The sequence below is a fragment of the Cyprinus carpio genome, chromosome B7, assembly GCF_018340385.1.
Source record: "Cyprinus carpio isolate SPL01 chromosome B7, ASM1834038v1, whole genome shotgun sequence".
NCBI classification, from domain to species: Eukaryota; Metazoa; Chordata; class Actinopteri; order Cypriniformes; family Cyprinidae; genus Cyprinus; species Cyprinus carpio.
Window position 1 is genome coordinate 44,880,387 of NC_056603.1, and position 17,500 is coordinate 44,897,886.

Sequence of the window (17,500 nt, forward strand, 5' to 3'; positions counted from 1 at the left end):
AAACTGAACAATAAAACTGGGCTATTTCATTCTAGAGGTCAAGTAGAATAAATTAATTCATTACTTTTGCTGCAAAATCACCTTGACTAATATATTAAATGGACTTTAGCAGATAAGAAAACTGAAATATTGTGCACTATGTGTCCTGTAACTTTTATCATGAGCTGCCTAAACACTGGTATCAGAGACTCTGTGCAGAAGTGGATAATGGCATCTTTTCATGTCTGGAGCGCAGAGGAAAGCTGATGTGTTTGGGGAAAAAGAGTCTGTTTGTGAGTGTGAGAGCGACGGGAGGTTTTCATGGCTCGACCCCCCGCCACACAGACACTAATTCTGAGGAAGAGAGCCGTTTCTCCCGGCACACACACACACACACACACATATGTTCACATCCAGCTCATCTGAATTTCTAAAGCTCTGCTTTCACCATGTGTAATTTCCACACGACTGGAGCAGCATCCCAGAATGAGCCGAGATGATGTTATTCCACCATATTACAGAAGATGTGTGTGTGTGTGTGTGTGTGTGTGTGTGTGTGTGTGTGTGTGTGTGTGTGTGCTGGTATTCCCTATGTTATATGGACCAAATGTCCCCACGAGTACAGCAGTATCAGTAATTTACCATGACTGAACTCATGTACAGTAAAGGCCAAAAGCTGCAGCTGTGGTTTCTGTACAAATACAGTAATAACATTTTAGGTTTCACAGACTTAAATTTACAGTTATTTCACATGTATTTCATTAACTGATAAAATGTTAATATACTACCCTACTGAAGTACTAAAATCCGTTCTGTACTTTCATATTATACTGATAACCACTAAAACCCATGTGGTAAAAAGAAAAACATATAATGAATCAAAGTTCATCACAAGTAGCACATTTTCCATAAGCTGAGGTAAATAGTAATATGGGTTATAACTGTAAAATGAAAGGAAAATTCATTAAATCATTAGTTTTTCTTTAAAGGGATATGAGGAGACATTTACAGTTTATTTGAATGCTGCACGTACACAATGAGTTTAAATGTTTCTGCTTTAAACTCTATTAAATATTTATGGAACTATTTATATTTTGAACATTGAACTAAATGCTATATACAGTTTATTGTGTACATGGAATACCAGTATTAACCAGAAGGAGGGGTGATCATTTATATATATATATATATTAGGGCTGTCAAATGATTTCCAAATAAAAGTTTTGTTTACATAATATATATATATTTATTATGTATATATATATATATATATATATACATATAGATATTTATAATATTTTATATAAATAATACTATATAAACATAAAATTATGCTATACATGCATGTGTGTGTATTTTATATATACATACTTTACAAGTATAAAAACAAAACAAAACTGGATGTGATTAATCATTTGACACTAAATATATATATATTATATATATATATATATATATGACTATATATATATATTGCATATGTCTTCACTATTCTTCTGTTCTACTGTATTTCCAGCTGTTGATTCAAACAGATGAGGGAGATCAAATATACACTCTTACAAGCATCTATAAACACAGTGTAAAAGTGCTGTATTCATTAGCTGTGATCTGCACTGAGTCAGTAACCGCACCACTCTTTTCCTCTGAATGTGCAGCGCTCACAATTATTTCAAAATATCACCACCTTATTAAGTTTAATATTCACATTAGGTTGTATCATGATTCCTATTTTTATGTCTCTAAATTTAAGACCTCGCATTAGTTTGCACACATCGATGGTTACTCGCTAATGCAAGTGAATTATTCTTGCACTGTTAACCAATTAACAGGTTTTTACCACAGTGTTTCGCCGCTGAAATAATCTTCTGCTCTCGACGCTGAACACACTGTTACTGGTTACGCTGAAGCTGCTTCTGGACGTTTCTCTGCTTGTGAGCGTAATGGACTTTAACTGGTTGCAAAGCCTCATGGGACTCCAGAACCAACTGAGAGAGTGTTGAGGAATCCAGCGAGCGAAGTGTCTTCAGAGTTTAATGAGGACCCAGGGGATGATGTGACGATAGCGGCGCCGCAGCCAATCAGGAGCTGACGCTCGCAAAAAAACACGTACAGAACCAAACCTGTGCCATCATGCAGCAGGTGGAGCTAGTGCTCACGTTCTGCATTCTGACTGGCTGATGGCTTCGTCAGTCATCAGTGTGGGACTGAACAGACAGACAGCTGAGGTTATGTTCACATGTAGAAGAACAAACTGAACTTCCAAACACACTGGAGCCAAGAGTGCAGGATTCAGGGGTTGCTTACACAACACCGTCTTAGCTAAAAACTGAAATCTTTTTGTTATGCCATTGGGCTAGATTAACTAACAACTTGCGCCAGCCAAACCATGTTTTGCCGTTAAAATAGTACTGTCAGGATTACTAAAGACGTGCAGTGAAGCATTAGCGCTGAAAAGGCGTGGACAGTTATTTTTGTGCCTGACCTTATTGAATATGCATTTGTAGGAGTTTCCCTTTCAGACGAAAAATTTATTAAAATGAATCACACAACGCAATTTACTAACGTTTGCACTCGTCAAATTACTGGTGTTTGTGCCATTATTTAACGCCCCCAAAAAGCATGTCTTAAACTGTTTTGCACCCGTGTCGTAAGCAGATCACCTGCACTTGATGAGCATCGGCTCTGCTTATTTGCGACTGCACTAATTTGCGCTGCGCTTGTTATATTGTGTGGTCAGTATGTAAATGAGTTGTTGAATCTGTGTTCTTTCTGCATGATCAGTAAATCGGCCAGAGAAATTTCCACACCCATCAGCGCTGATCTGGAATTGCGCTCTCGCGATAATTTGCCCTGCTTAGTAAATCTGGACCATCTTCTGTGCACAAAACTACCATCTTCCCAAAAAAAAAAAAAATGGTTTAAAAAAAAAAATGGTTTGGTATTTTCTTGTAGATACTAAATACTAATCATACTCATACTTTTAAAACTTACTTTTAACTTAAAATAAATGTGTATCAATGCAAAAAATGTGTATTTATAAAATGAGTTAAACTGAATTATGTGTAACGGAGGCCAGCGAGTAGGTGCTGTGCAGGTAAACCTCATCTCAAGAGACGCACTGGCGACTGACGCTAGTGGCTGCAGTCATGTAGCCTCCTTGTTAGTGCGTCCGCCTCCCACGCCTCGGAGCAAGGACGAGGTGTGGCGGTGAGGACCCGGGAGAGAGGGGTCACATATATTCTGTTGGCATTAATTGGATTCAGTACAGCTGAGTTATGAGTTACATTTATTTGAATTCAGTTTAGTTGGGTTGAGTTGAGATTAACTGAATTCAGTTATGTGAAGTTGGTTGGGTTGAGATGTTGATTTAAGTTAATTGCAAATTAATTTTATGTTGGTTTGAGTTGAATTTATGCCTTTGGTGGACACATCTATCCAAGATGAATTGCAATCAGTTGGGTTGAGCTGAATTTAGTTGAGCTGAGTTATGCAGAGTTTGGTTGAGCTGAATTCAGTTCAGTTGTGAGCTGAGCTCAGTTGAGTTGATTTGAGTTGTGTTGAGTTAAGCTGGGTTGAATTCAATTGAATTGAATTGAATTGAATTGGATTGTTTTGTTGGGCTGTGATGGATTTAGGCATTTTGCAGATACTTTTATCCATGGCTAAATTCAATTCATGTGGAGTTGAGCTGGACTAAATTCAGTTGATTGAGTTATGTTGGGCTAAATTGAGATCAGTTGAATTAAAATGAAATGAGATGTGACATTGGGATTGAAGTTGTGAGAAGTTGATTTTTAGTTTTTTTTTTTTTGTTGAAACCGTGATGTATTTTATTTTTTCAGGATTCACAGATGAACAGAAATAAAAAAAAAAAAAAAACGGCATTCATTTGAAATTGAAATCTTTGGAACGTTATAAATGGCTTTACTGGCAGTTTTGATCAATTTAATGCCATTTGTTCATATTTTGTCAGTATTTTTGCACTAACACAATTTTTTTATGATGTCTTGAGAGAAGATCACAAAACAAGAGAAGTATTTACTGTCACTCAAACTTGTCTCGCGGCTGTCGAGAGCAAAGACTTCTGCTTTGCCGATCGCTTACAGTCTCATAGAAACTCAAAGAAAACTCGTTCTTTCTCTCTCGAAATGAATCAACAGTTTTCTCCGATTGTCAGCTGTCCAATAATCTCTGACCTTTCAGACGCCTGCAGTTCAATTACTCGCCAAACGAACGCTTCCCACGTTGAGCCGCCGCTGATGGCGTGATGAACTTTACAGCGGCGTGTTTCCTCATTCCCTCCGCTGGCTGATTCCTGAGATTAGACTGATGGGACGAGCGAGGAGCTTTCGTTTGTGTTTGTGTGGTTTTAAATTGAACTGCTTTTGTTTTTCAGCTCCTGAGTCCTCAGGATCTTCGCCAGGGCTTTCAGAGGTAACGTGCCGTGGCTTCTGTGCATGTGTGCATGTGTAAGCGTGTTCGGCGGCGGGCCGACCTGCTGACGGAGTGCAGGTGTAGCGCTTCAGCAGCAAAACCGCCTCACACACACACACACACACACACACACACACACACGTTGTCTAGTTTGCCGATTGTGAAATCATTGTGCTGAGCTTTTGTTCTCTCTAAATCTTGACCATCCAATCAGAACCGCTGCTGAGCTGTGACTGACAGTGATGAATGCCCGCCCCGATCCCATCAGCTCTGTTAGCACGAGCAAAGCATGCTGGGAGCATCTCGACAGAGATGCTGGCACGTCATTAATACAAACTCTGAGGAAACAAACAAAGGCAAACTGAACTGTTTTATACACCTACAGCACGATCCATCAGCTCAGAGAAACTCACTCAGACATCAGCTCATTCCTCACACGGCTTACAAACAGAGTGTGTGTGTGTGAGTGTGTGTGTGTGTGTGTGTGTGTGTGTGTGTGTGTGTTTGGATTGTATCGCAAGCTTCGCTCACAATGATTTTGCCTGTGAAGAAAAATGAAAAGTGCAGAAAGACAAATCTGAGTTGCAGGAAACATCTGCTGGGTTTCTTTTCATGTGTGATTTCCAAAGCTTGCTTTATTTGCCAGAGAACCAAACACTAACTGAGCCACATAATAGAAATATTTAGAGGATTTCATGGAATATTTGTGAATGAATTTGCAGGAGCACTTCTCAAAACTTGATATTTGTGGAAAATGTTCATTGTTGTTTTGCAGTCGAAACCCGTCTATAATCATGAAGTACTTGTGGAACTAGTATTAGTGACAGTAATAGTTACTTCTAGATGATTCCTGACATCAGCTGTAGTTATGCATTCATTCAAAACATTAGAAAGTAAAATAATGTACTTTGATAAGTCCGCTGGTAAATCAGGCATTATGAGGACTAGCAAATATTCTCCCCATTTTACAATATATGGAGTATATATAGTAGTGAAATACATTATAAAAATAAACTTTAATTTTATGTCATGTGCTTAACACAAATGGGTCACTCATACACAAATAAGGGAAAAAGATTACATTTTGGAAGAAATATTGATAAAACCAATTATTGGTCAATTCTAATATCGCTTCCCCTTTCCTCGGGTTAACTTCACCTGTTAAATCATAAGACATTTAACAAGCTGCTCACATGGATAAATAAATCAGCAGGTTTGGTTGGGTTAGTAGGACTGCCGGCGGGTTTGAATTGGTTTAGGTTAGATTTGGTTAGGTTTACTGTAGACTAGGTTTGGTTAGATTAGTTAGGGTTTAGGTTTACTTATGGTTAGGTTTAAATTGGGTTTGGTTAGAGTTAGGATTAGTTTTTGTTAGGTTTGATGATTTTTATTTAAGTTTAGTTAGAGTTTAGGTTAAGTTTATTTATGGTTAGATTTAAGTTAGATTTGGTTAGGTTTATAAGGTTTGTCTAGATTTAGTTAGAATTAGGTTTAGTTGTGGTCAGGTTTAAGTTGCATTTGGTTAGGTTTAAGTTAGGTTTGGCTATATTTATTTAGTGTTAGGGTTGTTAGGTAGGTAAGATAGATAAGGGAAGTTAGATTTAGTCATGGTTAGGTTTGATTCAATTCAATTCAATTATATTTGTATTGCGCTTTTTACGATTTAAATTGTTGCAAAGCAACTTTACAGAAAATTATGGTTTATTAAAATTAGGTTTAGTTTTGGTTAGGGTTAGGTTTAAACTAGCTTTGGTTAGGTTAAGGATAGAAAAGGTCCGAGCTTTAGAAAATATCATCACCTCTGTAAAAAAAAAAAAAAAATACTTTGTGTATATGAGACGTCCTCTTTAACCTATTGAGAGAGAGAGAGAGAGAGAGAGAGAGAGAGAGAGAGTGTAGAGAGAGAGTGTGTTGGGGACTCCAGGCATAATTCGTAGATCTCTCTGCTACGTCAGCTCATGTTAGACACCACACACACTCTATGTCATGTGTTGTTCTCCATATGAGACTACAGTACTCATCATATTCCAGTCACACACATGAACACAGCATCACAGGCTGGTGAGGAGTCTGGGCCACTGACACAGTCTGACTCATGACCTCTGAACCCGAGGACCCTGGAGTAGTTACAGCACTGACCTCGTACTGTCCTTCTGACCTCTGACCCCGCAGGCTGGGAAATGGGGTTTCACGTGTGTGTGTGTGTGTGTGTGTGTGTGTGTGTCTATAAAGCTCTGCATTCATGTCGTTATGATTCAGATCAGATTGTTTGGTTTTGGACGCTCGTTGATTTTGATCTGAAAGTGTGTTTGTTTGCGGAGCAGAAATCGGGTGATTGTTTGGGGCGTCGGGTGTTCGGTCTGTGAGTTCAGTTTCCCCCTCAATAGGCCCAATTTATGTTTTAATTAATGGGATTCACCCAGCCGGAGTTCAAACACACACACACACACACACACACACACACACACACACACACACACAAGCTGGTGGTGGGGTTGTTGCCGTATTAATGAATTGTAATGTGGTGTAAGCTGGAGTGGGATGAGCTGTTTAATACCTGCTGGACAGACTTTATTAATGAGGTTTTAATCTGACCAGCACGTTTGTGACGCTGAGCTCATAAATATCATTGACAGCCGTGATTAGACCTCATCAATACAGCCTATAACTCTCAGTGCAATTAACAGAGCCAACCATTGTGTGTGTGTGTGTGTGTGTGTGTGTGTGTGTGTGTGTGTGTGTGTGTGTGTGTGTGTGTGTGTGTGTGTGTGTTCTGGTTTGTTGCACGCTGTATTCACTCATGAAGTCATCAAACTGACTCGAACACACTAAAACACACAGCACAGGTGAGTTAGATATAGGGTCACTCCATGCGTTTTCTCTGATTGGATAGCTATCTGATTGTGAAAAGACCAGGTGTAAATGCCCTCTGAAATGCTTTTGAGACGGATTTAATTTGACCACATCAGAAGGTATTTGATCTTGAAATGAGCTGATAATGAATAAAATGCAGCGCTCATCTGTTGCTTTCGTTGAGGTGAACTCCTTCAAATTTGCATACTGAAGACCTGATTTATATCTGTTTTGTAAAGATACATTTATGTGGCCAAGTGTAAATGGAAATTATTGAACAGATCATATAGCCATCCGATCAGAGAAAACGCATGAAGTGACCAGGTGTAAACAGGCCCACGGAGAACTATAACTGAGAAATACAGCTCGTATCACAGATTCAATCATTTAATGGTGAAATGTTTCATTTGTTCAGTAAATAACTGTATTCATAACCAGAAGTCATGGGTAGTTTGATGTCCTGAAGGCAGCTGGGGTTAGTTTCTGTATGAAGCGGTTTCCAGAATAAAATGCTGTTTATTTTCTCAGATGTTTAAACATTCAAGATGTTATTAAGAAGAGCAATATACTGTAGAAACAATATAAAAGCCACTTTCATCACAAGCCATTCATTTAATCAAACAAACAAATAAATAAATACTTTCATTTATTTTATAATTATGATGATAATAATCAACATCATCATCATTGTCCTTGTTGTTGTTGTTTTCTCTAAACAAACTAGTTCACTGTAATAATCAGAGATACACCGCATACATAAACACTGGCTTAAACAGTCCATTTTTAATGAGAGCAATTTTAAGGACTTTTTTGCTAATTATAGTCAAGATTTCTCTGTCATATTCCCCGTCTTGAGTTTGCTGCAGTGCACTCTGGGTAGAGGACTGAGTGTTTAGCGTGATGGTCTCTTGAATCTGTCTGTGATGTCTTTCAGTGCTGTCTAGGTAGGCGGCTCACTAGAGTCTTTGTGAAAGCGGAGAGGGTCGTCTGAGACGTCCAGCGCATCAAACACTGTGAAACTGATGAAAGTGTGGAGGCTGATTTATATATTTAAAAAAAAGCTCTTTCTTTCGGTGCGAGAGAAGTGACAGATTGACGTAGCGGCTCTTTCAAGAACCCTCGGCTGTAAAATAGAGGGAAGAGACACAATACATGTGATCAGTCAGAGAGAAAGAGCACTGTGGGAGTCTGAGGCCTCGATTCATTACCACGAGACCCTGAAACACACCGCAGCATCATCAGACACACTCACCTTCGTTGACTTTATATATGTATATATATTTTTTTCATGCACTCTTAGAAATTTCACAAAAGGTACTTTGTGGTGAAATAAGGTTCTTGAGATTATAAACAGGTAAGAAAGAGATGGTTCTTTAAAGAACCTTTGACTCAATGGTTCTTCTGTGGCATCCTGTATTTTTAAGAGTGTGAGGAAGTCAGTGGCTCCCATCGACTCTTTGTTATCCAGCGAGTCTCTCCAGCACTTCTGCAGCATTCGAATGTGTCTCTCCGTCTTTCTGTCGTCTGGTGTCAGAGCGGCTCTGGAAGCTGTCATCGCTGGGCTGAGCAGCGACTGTCCCTCGTTACGCACGGTGATCCGTCTCCTCCACGACTGCTGCTGTCACCGTGGCAACTGTCAATCAATCGCATCGACAGCTGGAGAGAGCGAGATACAGTAATAAGGTAAAATCTGCAATCAGATGCAACAGAACTGAAAGCATTTTACATCAAACTCATCGAAAGCTTTCCAAACCAGTTATCCTTTGCCTTCTTCAAACCTGTTTTACTGCAGATTCTTGTTTCTTGTAGGTCTAATTAAATTAGACAGATGTGAACAAAAGTACACAAGATAAAGAGTAGAAAAGATCGTATCAGTTCGTATGCTCCCAAAAAAGGTTTGTTTATTATTATAATCATGTCTTCCTGGACATGTGTTGCTCTTGTGTGATGAGCAGTTCTGGTTCAGTCAAAGCTGTGCCTAGAACCAAAACTAGTTAAAAAGCAGTGAAGAACACCTTCATTTTATTTTTATTTTTTTCTAGTGTGTCACATTTAGCGCCACTCTAATATTTAGTCAATGTTGCTGTATTAGCATTAGCTAATTAGCATTAGTCTGGCAGGGGGCATTTATTTCTTAGCTGTTGTGTGTTAATATTCTCTTTCCAATCATTAGATAAACTCTCCAAAATGATTTGCATTCTGGTTCGTTTGATTAATCTCAGAAGCTTTGTCCATTATTTTTAAACTGGTAATCGTACAGAAGCCACTGTCGAGATTTATCGTCAACATATTTATCATCAAATAATTCATTTTTAGAAGAAACAATAGAAAACAGCAATTATTTTCTGAATCCATCAGTGGCAGAGTTTATATGAAAAGTTTGCTCAGGCTGATTTCTGTCAGATTTCTCAGTATTGTTGAATATCTGTTGTATAACATTTTTATCTGACATCTGGAAACACAAAATGCTTAATAACTGTTTCTTCAACTTTGGCCACTGTTGTGTGACTTTTTCATTTAAATTACTCTAATAATTTAGTAAGATTTAAAATTGCTCCTTTCTGTTAAATGGTCGTCACAATAAATCTGTCCCAAAAACATTTATCTTTTTCTACGTATATTATAAATTATCATAACATGTTTCACACAAATCATGGTTGACCCACTGCTTTAATATGAATTAAGCTAGAATTTGTAAAATAACGTTTTATACATACTTTCAAGGCCAGATGAAGCTGATTTTAGTTTAATATTTTTTTTGAGATCTTCTTAGAACATTCTAATAACTGACTAATCAGACTCTCATGATGAGCTAGTCTGTTATGATTAACCACAATTTCAAGATTTTAATAATTATGGCTTTTATGCTACATAAATTAACTGTCAGAAATTCAATATTAAAAGAAAAAAAACAGTATCACTTGTGATCAGAATATTTAATTGTGCTGCAGTTTTGACACTTTATATTTTATATATAAAAAGTTCAGAAACTATTAGTTAACTGTTAATATTATTATACATATATATATTGGTCACTTTAATGTCCATCAGAAAGTGATGCAAACTGAATGAGTCACTTGAGTTATAGTGGGAATGATTATAACTTTCAGAAAAAAAAAGGATGTCCACAGTTAGACAATGCCCATGATGACAGAAGTGCTGATAGATGAAGAAACATGGTCACACTTTATATTAAGTGGCCTTAACTACTATGTAGTTACATAAAAAATAAGTACAATGTACTTATTGTGTTCATATTGTATTGCAAAACACTTTTGCTGCTACTGAGGTGGGATATGGGTATGGTTGGGGACAGGTTTGGTGGTAAGGGTAGGGTTAAGGGTGGGTTAAGGTGTAAGGGATGGGTCAACAGTGTAATTATAAATATAGTTACAGAAATTAATTACAGATGTAATTACATGCAGGTATTTTTAAATTAGAAGTACAATGTAAAAACATGTATGTACACAATAAGTGCATTTTACTAAATGATTAATTAAAAATGTATGTATATAGTAGTTAAGGCCACTTAATATAAAGTGTGACCAGAAACATCTTAAACTGTTTGTTGATTTTTGCTCTGCTGCATTACAGCATCATGTCTTGACCGTTGAATGCAGTGTATCATGTAAAACAGTGTGCTGCATCGTGGGAAAGAACATTTGATATGACGGTGCAGGATAAAACGTGAGATTTCTGTCCGTTTATGTGTCAGTTTCTTGAATAATCCGATGGTGGTGCCTCGCGCTTGTCACTGAAGGCTTGCCCCCAAATGGGGCAACAAGTCAAGCATCAGCGGCACCAACACGCCCTCATCCCGGCATCCGTCTGACTCTAATGCCTGCCAACTGATTCCATCTGAAGTCATGATTTGGACATGAAGTTTAGATCTTAAACATCAAGTGTGTGGTCTCGGGTCAGATTCTCTGGGATAAGGTGGCAGGCTGCGGAGGAAGGCGTGTATGAATCACACACAAGCGAGAGAGTAATGACCCTCCGTGAGCACATATGACAGCCTGCGATCAGCTAGAAGCGCTGCGGCTCTAATCACAGAACACGCTTGCTTGAGTACAGCGTTCTCTCTTTTAGCAATCTTCTGGGTAGCTGCTTATCGAGGTTTGGTGATGAAAACAGTCCTGTGATCTGGTCTCGAGATAACTTTGGTTCTGGTTGACTGGTACACTACCAGTCAAAGGTTTAGGAATTCTCTTCTGCTCACCAAGCCTGCCTTTATTTGATCCAAAATACAGCAAAAGCAGTAATATTATGAAATATTTTTACTATTTAAAATAACTGCTTTCTATGTGAATATCTATTAAAATGAAATTTATTTCTGTGATCAAAGCTGAATTTTTAGTGTCACATGATCCTTCAGATTTCGATTTCGGAGAAATATTGTTCTTCTGAACTTTTTATTCATGAAATAAACCTGAAAAAATATTCTACTCAGCTGTTTTCTACATAATAATAATAATAATAATAATAAATATTTTTGAGCAGCAAATCAGAATGTTAGAATGTTAGAATGATTTCTGAAGATCATGTGATACTGAAGACTGGAGTAATGATGCTGAAAATACAGCTGCGCATCACAGAAATAAATTACATTTTAAAATTTATTCAAATAGAAAATAGTTGTTTTAAATAGTAAAACATATTTCAAAATTGATGTATTTTGGGTCCAATAAATGCAGGCTCAGCAAGAAGAAGAGGCTTCTTTAAAAACATTTAAAAAACCTTACTGTTCAACAAAAACTGTTCAAAAAAACTTTTGATGACTGTTTTATCATCCAGCAGCTGAATCACTTGAAGAGTAAAGTAACAATGCACCTCTCCTCAACAAGACCCACGATTTGAGCTATGAGCAATGATAATAGTGATTCCTGCCTTAGAAAACACCACTAATTAGTTGCTTTTTTCAGAGCAACACAGTATAGCGATGCGTTCCTCAGCGCTGATGGTGAGTAATCAACCCCGGGTATAATCAGAGACTCGTCTTGGTGCCAGAGTGTCTGGATCATAATAACTGTTTTAACTGATCTGCTTGGGAAGAGTTTGTGTGTACGCTCGCATCAGGCTTTGTCTCCAGAACAAGGCCGCGCTCTACTTTACAAACACAACAATAAAGATTTGGGGGTTTGAATGAATCACACAGTCAAACGACGCTTCATTACTGGAGCTATTAGTTTCCCGGAGGGGCGATGCTTCACAGCCACACATCAACCTTGAGGCCGGTCTTGGGATCTAGAAATACGGCCGTTGGTCCAAGCTGACCCAGCGCCGTGCCGTTTCATTCACTTTGTCGTACCAGCAAACAGTTTTTGTGTTCGCGCACCAATACACAGCCATCTGTCTTATTCCCTTCAGGATTAAATGCATTCCCAAAGATTCAAATCCACTGAAATCCAGCCGCTCCGCTGTTGATTGAACTGCACACACCTCAACCTTCGGTAAACACTGCAGTAAATAAAAACAAACCGTGCCACTCCGGAGCTTCTCTCCTTGGACTCAAAGCCAAGTTTTCGTATTGATGCCTCACCTTCATCCATCAGCACAACAGACGGCTCCTTTATTGACCTCCGAGAGCCACTGAATGACAGAGTCCATTCCTGATAGATAATATCAGCGGCTGATAGATTCCAGCCCGCTCTCATTCATCAGACGGGCCCTGCTGTATTAGCCGAGCGAGACATGCGCTTAGTCTCAGATTCCCACTGTAAATCCAGCCACGTCCCGCACTCTATTACAGTCAGAAGAGAGGACGGCAGAGACATCCCTCTCCTGTGCCGTCGCTCTCAAACCGAGGCCGTTCTGCTGTAAAGACTGCTGGCAGATGCCTTAAGACAAAACTTGATCCCCTCTGAGGTCCTGTTTACACTAGTGCACCAGTGAAGACGAGGATCGTTTTCAGAATCTAACTTTACATATCTATGGCTAAAACAATGAGCATGATGTTATTGTTTACACAGTCATCAAGGATATACAGAGAGAATGTGTGAAGCCAAGCAATCATTTTCAGAAGTCTTCATTTTGGTCCATTTACACTGAAATGTAACCCTAGAGTTTTCAGTCTAAAACTGAGTCTGCAGTGTTTTCAAAGTCTCAGTTTTGGTCCGTTTACACTGAAACCCTAGAGTTTTCAGTCTAAAACTGGGTCTGCAGTGTTTTCAGAAGTCTTCATTTTGGTCCATTTACACTGAAACGCAACCCTAGAGTTTTCGATCTAAAACTAGGTCTGCAGTGTTTTCAGAAGTCTCCGTTTTGGTCCCTTTACACTGAAACGCAACCCTAGAGTTTTCGATCTAAAACTAGGACTGCAGTGTTTTCAGAAGTCTCAGTTTTGGTCCGTTTACACTGAAACGCAACCCTAGAGTTTTCGATCTAAAACTGGGTCTGCAGTGTTTTCAAAGTCTCAGTTTTGGTCCGTTTACACTGAAACGCAACCCTAGAGTTTTCGATCTAAAACTGGGTCTGCAGTGTTTTCAGAAGTCTCCGTTTTGGTCCGTTTACACTGAAACGCAACCCTAGAGTTTTCGATCTAAAACTAGGTCTGCAGTGTTTTCAGAAGTCTCCGTTTTGGTCCGTTTACACTGAAACGCAACCCTAGAGTTTTCGATCTAAAACTGGGTCTGCAGTGTTTTCAGAAGTCTCCGTTTTGGTCCGTTTACACTGAAACGCAACCCTAGAGTTTTCGATCTAAAACTAGGTCTGCCAGTGTTTTCAGAAGTCTCAGTTTTGGTCCGTTTACTCTGAAACGCAACCCTAGAGGTTTTCGATCTAAAACTGGTTCTGCAGTGTTTTCAGAAGTCTCGTTTTGGTCCGTTTACACTGAAACGCAACCCTAGAGTTTTCGATCTAAAACTGGGTCTGCAGTGTTTTCAGAAGTCTCCGTTTTGGTCCGTTTACACTGAAACACAACCCTAGAGTTTTCGATCTAAAACTGGGTCTGCAGTGTTTTCAGAAGTCTCCGTTTTGGTCCGTTTACACTGAAACGCAACCCTAGAGTTTTCGATCTAAAACTAGGTCTGCAGTGTTTTCAGAAGTCTCAGTTTTGGTCCGTTTACTCTGAAACGCAACCCTAGAGTTTTCGATCTAAAACTAGGTCTGCAGTGTTTTCAGAAGTCTCAGTTTTGGTCCGTTTACTCTGAAACGCAACCCTAGAGTTTTCAGTCTAAAACTAGGTCTGCAGTGTTTTCAGAAGTCTCAGTTTTGGTCCGTTTACTCTGAAACGCAACCCTAGAGTTTTCGATCTAAAACTGGGTCTGCAGTGTTTTCAGAAGTCTCCGTTTTGGTCCGTTTACACTGAAACGCAACCCTAGAGTTTTCGATCTAAAAACTGGGTCTGCAGTGTTTTCAGAAGTCTCCGTTTTGGTCCGTTTACACTGAAACGCAACCCTAGAGTTTTCGATCTAAAACTAGGTCTGCAGTGTTTTCAGAAGTCTCAGTTTTGGTCCGTTTACTCTGAAAACGCAACCCTAGAGTTTTCTGATCTAAAACTAGGTCTGCAGTGTTTTCAGAAGTCTAAGTTTTGGTCCGTTTACTCTGAAACGCAACCCTAGAGTTTTCAGTCTAAAACTAGGTCTGCAGTGTTTTCAGAAGTCTCAGTTTTGGTCCGTTTACACTGAAACGCAACCCTAGAGTTTTCAATCTAAAACTAGGTCTGCAGTGTTTTCAGAAGTCTCCGTTTTGGTCCGTTTACACTGAAACGCAACTCTAGAGTTTTCGATCTAAAACTAGGTCTGCAGTGTTTTCAGAAGTCTCAGTTTTGGTCCGTTTACACTGAAACGCAACTCTAGAGTTTTCGATCTAAAACTAGGTCTGCAGTGTTTTCAGAAGTCTCAGTTTTGGTCCGTTTACTCTGAAACGCAACTCTAGAGTTTTAGATCTAAAACTAGGTCTGCAGTGTTTTCAGAAGTCTCAGTTTTGGTCCGTTTACTCTGAAACGCAACTCTAGAGTTTTCGATCTAAAACTAGGTCTGCAGTGTTTCAGAAGTCTCAGTTTTGGTCCGTTTACACTGAAACGCAACCTCTAGAGTTTTCGAGTCTAAAACTGGGTCTGCAGTGTTTTCAGAAGTCTCCGTTTTGGTCCCTTTACACTGAAACGCAACCCTAGAGTTTTTCGATCTAAAACTAGGTCTGCAGTGTTTTCAGAAGTCTCCGTTTTGGTCCCTTTACACTGAAACGCAACCCTAGAGTTTTCGATCTAAAACTAGGTCTGCAGTGTTTTCAGAAGTCTCCGTTTTGGTCCTTTTACTCTGAAACGCAACTCTAGAGTTTTCGATCTAAAACTAGGTCTACAGTGTTTTCAGAAGTCTCAGTTTTGGTCCGTTTACTCTGAAACGCAACTCTAGAGTTTTCGATCTAAAACTAGGTCTGCAGTGTTTTCAGAAGTCTCCGTTTTGCTCCGTTTACACTGAAACGCAACACTAGAGTTTTCAATCTAAAACTAGGTCTGCAGTGTTTTCAGAAGTCTCAGTTTTGCTCCGTTTACACTGAAACGCAACCCTAGAGTTTTCAATCAAAATCTGGGTCTGCTGCATTTTCAAAAGTCCTTGTTTTTGACAGTCTAAAATGCCAAAGTAGTGTTAACGACAGGCATAACTGTAGCAAAAGTTAAGTGTTTTAAAACTAAAATGCACTAGTTTAAATGTAGCCTGAGGTTATTTTGTGAGGCTCTGTGTTTGTCTGAGAGTTGCCGTCTTCAAACTGAACAGTTTTCTGATTGAGGTGGGATCGGGATCTGTGAGGGCACTACAGAAGTTATGATGAAATAAGAAGGTGCATGTGATATAATGACACCAATTTAAGCAGAGGTCACTCTGGACTCTTGGCTTCTCAGGAAAATAGGAAATATTTGCACTCGCGGTTGCCAAGGTAAACGTTGTGTTAGGGTTTCTAAGCGACTCTAAAAAAGCACGGTATGTATGTCAGATGTGCGTCTCTCGAGACTTTCCACAGAACAAGGTTGTCATGTAGACACGACTGCATCCATCTGGATCAGGAGATTCGAAGAAACTATTTCCGATGATATTGCATCAATAATTCAGATACACTGTTAATTCAGATACAGTCTTACAGCCTTACAGAAGTAGTTTATCTTGCTTTATTTATGTTGAGGGTTTTTTTATTTTTTATTTTTGGAAAACAAGGCATCATGTCAGACTTTTAGCCATCACAATCTAATTATGACATCAGGATACTGAATCGTGACAGACACAGTGAAAATGTTTGTACTGTATTCTCCCTTGTCACAATATTTTCTGTCATTACTTCTTGTCTTTATGAGTTTTAAACTTAATTTATTGGTTTAACATCAAATTCAAGTGAATCTTAGTAACTAGTTAGTGCCCAATGCTGGACTCCAGCAGCACTCAACCCTGTGTTTTGTAGCTGGGCGTGTGGTTTTGTCAGCGGCTGTGGATCGCAGTATAACCCAGGAGCTCAGGTGAGGGCTGGAAGCACATCTTCCCACCGAGCTGCTCCCACAGACAGTCTGTTGTTTTCTCGTGTCCTGAAGTGGTGGGCTGCACAGATTGTCTTTGGATGAGTTTTAGCAGAACACCTTCGCTGTGTGCCGGTGCCTGCGGGGCAGAGCTTCAGCTGTTGGAATGAGAAGTCCCTCAATCTGTTTAATGATGCATTGGAAACGCTCGCTCTAGCACACACACACACACACACACACACACACACACACACAGCTCTCCTGTCCAACACTCCAGCGTGCGATTCGATAGCAGTATTTTTCTTAGATAAGAATCTTTGTTGACAGTGTTTAAACTGGGTCAGGACTAGCACTTGTCAGCTATCAGAACACATAACAGCCTTGCTCTGTAGAGCCACACATTAACTCTGCTGCGCCCAACAGGCCACCAGCGGAACTGACTTTACAATGCACTTACTGTACATTCACTGTTTTTACAGCTTTGTCTCTTTGCTGATTGTGTTTGCATTTACCTCTGTCCTGTTACAGTCGTCCTGCTGTTACTAATTCAGATTCATTATTGAATGATGAGGATGATGATGATGATGATGATGATGATGATGAAGATGGTGATGGTTGTGTGGAGCTGTTTGAGTCAGTTCATTAAGAGCTTCGTTAGTTAATGACAGTCTGTGTATGTTCTGTTGTTGTTGAAGTACAGTAAACATGATCTGTACTATGATGAATGATTTATAGTGAGCTGCTGATTTTTATATTTTTATGAATAGCAGTATCTTCTTGTAACAAGCTTGA

At 39.2% G+C, this 17,500-nt stretch overlaps 1 protein-coding gene across 42 annotated transcripts in view; it reads left to right on the forward strand.

The window, feature by feature from the left end:
- Nucleotides 1-17,500, forward strand: part of LOC109099286 (receptor-type tyrosine-protein phosphatase delta-like) — a 310,570-nt gene that overhangs the window by 169,707 nt on the left and 123,363 nt on the right. For 40 of the 42 annotated variants that reach the window (XM_042728810.1, XM_042728817.1, XM_042728821.1 and 37 more), the window contains exon 7: nucleotides 4,376-4,413. The exons of 1 other annotated variant lie outside the window; for it this stretch is intronic. The gene's annotated coding sequence lies outside the window, so the exon portion shown is untranslated. Of the gene's footprint in view, nucleotides 1-4,375; nucleotides 4,414-8,800; nucleotides 8,950-17,500 lie in introns of all 42 variants that reach the window. One more of the 42 variants, XM_042728811.1, reaches the window with a different exon arrangement.